Source organism: Capsicum annuum, chromosome 6 (genome assembly GCF_002878395.1).
Source record: "Capsicum annuum cultivar UCD-10X-F1 chromosome 6, UCD10Xv1.1, whole genome shotgun sequence".
Classification (NCBI taxonomy): domain Eukaryota; kingdom Viridiplantae; phylum Streptophyta; class Magnoliopsida; order Solanales; family Solanaceae; genus Capsicum; species Capsicum annuum.
The window spans coordinates 60,106,317-60,110,148 of record NC_061116.1 but is presented as its reverse complement, the minus strand read 5'-3'; the positions used below and the strand labels follow the sequence as shown (position 1 = coordinate 60,110,148).

General features: G+C 37.1%; 1 non-coding gene across 1 annotated transcript; it reads right to left on the bottom strand.

Annotated features, from left to right (window-relative positions):
* Positions 1-626: 626 nt before the first annotated feature.
* Positions 627-732, bottom strand: LOC124899793. The gene has a single exon (XR_007057357.1). It is a non-coding gene; the product is annotated as a small nucleolar RNA R71 (small nucleolar RNA).
* Positions 733-3,832: the final 3,100 nt, after the last annotated feature.

The window sequence follows — 3,832 nt, the reverse complement described above, 5'->3', positions numbered from 1 at the left end:
GGGTTTTTGATAGTAAGTTTAAGTGTTAACGACTTGATCTTAGTGGCTGACTTTTTGTAGGTTTAGCTGAATCAGGACTGGTGAGAGATAGAAAGTTGGTAGGGATATTTTTGGAACCAGAACTGGTATTTAAACATAGGTGAAGAGCTTATTATCCAATTCAATAGGTTTAAATGGCTGAACAACGAAATAATTTAGTCGATCCAAATATCGTACATGTCCCAGCTCTGATTATTCCAGCTGATCCTGCTCAAGAAGCTGCTAGACCTATTCGTGGTATGGAAATCCCACTCATGAACCATGTGACTAATAGTATTTGAAAGCCCAAGCCAAGTGGTTGATTTGAATTAAAGCAGAATATGATGCTGTTGCTGAATTCAGCTGGGTAATTTGCCAAATTTTCACATAAAGACCCACAGTAGTACATACATACCTTATTGGAAATAAGTGATACCTACATTCCTGTAGCGATGAATACTAATTATGTCAAACTGACTCTCTTCCCCTTTTCTTTAATTGGGGAAGCGAAGAGGTGGTTTCATTCTGAACCACCACTCTCTATTACTTTTTGGGAAGATCTAGCTTGAACGTTCCTTATTTAATTCTTTCCATCAGGGAAGACTGCACGTTTGAGAAGTGAGATTCTGAGTTTTAGACGGAAAGAAGAAGAGAATGTTTACAAAGCTTGGGAGATATTTAAAGTATGCTCAAAAATTGCCCTCACCATCATTAGTCCAATGATGTTCTTGTTCATACTTTCATTGAGGGGTTAGAGCCAAATACCAAGATTCTCTTGGATTCCGCAGCAGGTAAGCAAGCTCTTCTGAAGACTTATGATAAACTATACACAATGTTGAATAGGATTTTATAAGGGAACCCTGAATGGCATGCTGACTCGACGAGTGCTCCTAAGAAGGTTACAAGTGTATCCGAGGTAGATCAGTTCACTGATTTATCAGCTTAACTTGCAGCAATGCAAAATCAGATGCTCACTCAGTTTAATAGCATGAAGTTGGAGGTTCAGCAAGTAGAAGCTACAACTAAGGCAATCTAATAGGTAAATTCTTGGTGTGAGTTTTGTGGAAGTAATGAGCACACAACAGATACTTGTGCAGTTAATCCAGATTCTGTTAATTATATGGGGAATGTGAATCATTTGGGATAATAGAATTTTGGTAACACCTATATTCCCAACTGGAGAAATCATCCCAATTTCTCATGGGGTGGAAATCAAGCACAAAATAATAATCAGTTTAAAGGGTAAGTGCCACAAAATCAACAGCAGCAGTAGGTTCAAAATAATCTAGCCACTACTCAAACGACAAATATAAAGGAGATGTTGAAGCAACTTCTAACTTCTTCGAAATAGATGGCATCAGATATATAAAGTCAATAGGAAGATATAAAGACTTAGAAGTTGATTACTAGGAATTTGGAGTTGAAACTCGGTTAGATTGCAGGAGCGCAAAACACTAGACCTCAGGGAGGCTTACTTAGCGATACAGAGGCAAATATAAATTAGGTAAATACATCACAACAAGGAGTGGGTTGCAGTTAAAGAAGGTGATTCCTAAGTAGGTTAGTCGTACGGCCACTAATGATGATCCTAAAGCTAATGAGGAGAAAGGGGTTAAAGAAAAAATTGGAGGTGATGGAATTCAAGTGGACAAGAAGACTCTACCTTTAACCATTCCTCAAAGACAGTGAAAGCACCAAGAGGAGACAAGCTACAAGAAATTTTTGAATCTTCTAAAGAAGGTTAATGTAAATCTTTCTTTTGTTGATATTCTACAGAGTGTTCCAAAATATACAAAATACCTGTAGGAACTAGTTGAAAGAGTATGTTACATTTGCACTTACTGAGGAGTGCACATCAAATATCCAAAATAAACTACTCACGAAGCCAAAGGATCCAGGTAGTTTTACATTGCAGATCACTATTAGGCAGGTCATTAATGCCCATGGATTATGTGACTTGGGAGCTAGCATCAATCTCCTACCTACATCTTGGTTTCGAAAGATGGGTCTTGGAAGTCCCAAACCCATGACCATTGTTTTGTAGTTGACTGGCAGGTTCCTTGCTAAGCTAGATGGAATTATTGAAGATATCTTAGTTCAAGTGGGATTACTAATTTTTCCAATAGATTTTGTTATTCTTAATTTTGATGTTGATCTGGTTGTTCTATTTATTTTGGGATGCCTACTTCTATCAATAGGGAAGTCACTTATTGATGTAGGAGCAGGGAAGATGACTATGAGGGTGCATGATAAAGTGGAGGTTTTTGATGTATACAAGCACTAAAACTGCTAGCTATATATGAGGAGTTGTCTTCTATATCCATTATAGACCAAAAGTCTGATCTTAGGTTATTATTATTAGATGATCTATTAGAGCGAGCTTTGGTGGGTTATGATCTTTATGGAGATGTGGAGGCACTTGCGTTGGTTCAAGTCATGAATTTGGCAGTTTTTGAAATAAGAAAGCTACCTTTTGAGCCATTGAACAGGCCAATTAACCCATTTCCTAAAGCTTCAATTGATGAAGCTCCAAAATTAAAGCTTAAGGTTATTCCTTCTCACTTGAAATATGTTTACCTTGGTGACAATGATACCTTGACTATTATTTTGTCTATAGATTTATTTGATGTACAGATAAAGGAAGCAGTGGTAGTCTTGAAAAGAAGAAAGAAGACAATTGGGTGGCAGATGTCTGACATTATTAGGATAAATTTAGCTTTTTGTATGCATAAGATATACATGGAAAAAGGTTACAAACCAAGGGTACAAAAATAATAAAGATTGAATCCGGTTATGAAAGAAGTGGTACAAAAAGAAGTCATTAAGTGGCTTAGTAGTGGAATTGTTCACCCAATTTCTGATAGCAAATGGGTAAGCCCAATACATTGCATCCCAAAGAAAAGTGGGATGACTGTGGTAACCAATGAATCTAATAAGTTAATTCCCACTTGCATGGTAACTGGTTGGAGAATCTGTATCGACTACCGAATGCTGAATGAAGCCACCAGGAAGGAGCATTATCCCATACCATTCATCGATCAAATATTGGATAGGTTGGCAGGGCAGGAATACAACTATTTTCTTGATGGTTACTCAGGATATAATCAGATCACCGTTGCACCAAAAGACCAAGAAAAGACCACTTTTATATGCCCATATAGCATATATGCATTTAGACGTATGCCTCTTGGCCTCTGCAATACACCTTCAACATTTCATAGATATATGATGGTAATTTTCTACGACATAGTTGAAGAATTTGTCAAGGTATTCATGGATGACTTCTCTGCTTATGGTAATTCTTTTGATGTATGCTTGCAAAATCTAGATCGAGTCCTAGCTCATTGTGAAGAGACAAATCTTATGCTAAATTATGAAAAATGTCAATTTTTGGTCAAGAAAGGAATAGGCTGTGGCCATAAGGTGTCATGTAGAGAACTTGAAGTAGATAAAGCCAAAGTTGAAGTGATTGAAAAGCTGCCACATCTGATAACAGTGAAGAAAGTATGAATTTTCTTAAGACATGCGAGTTTCTACCGAGGGTTTATCCAAGATTTTTCAAAGATTGCAAGTCCTATGTGGAAACTGCTAGAAAAAAAGGCTAAATTTGATTTTAGGGCTGCTTGTTAAGAAGCTTTTGAGAAGTTGAAGAAGAAACTGACTGAAACACCCATCTTGATTTCTCCAGATTGGGGGTTGTCGTTTGAGCTAATATGTGATGCAAGTGATATGGTTGTGGGAGTAGTTTTGGGGCAAAGAAAAGACAAGGTATTTCATTCTATTTAATATGCAAGTAAATTCTTGAATGATGCCC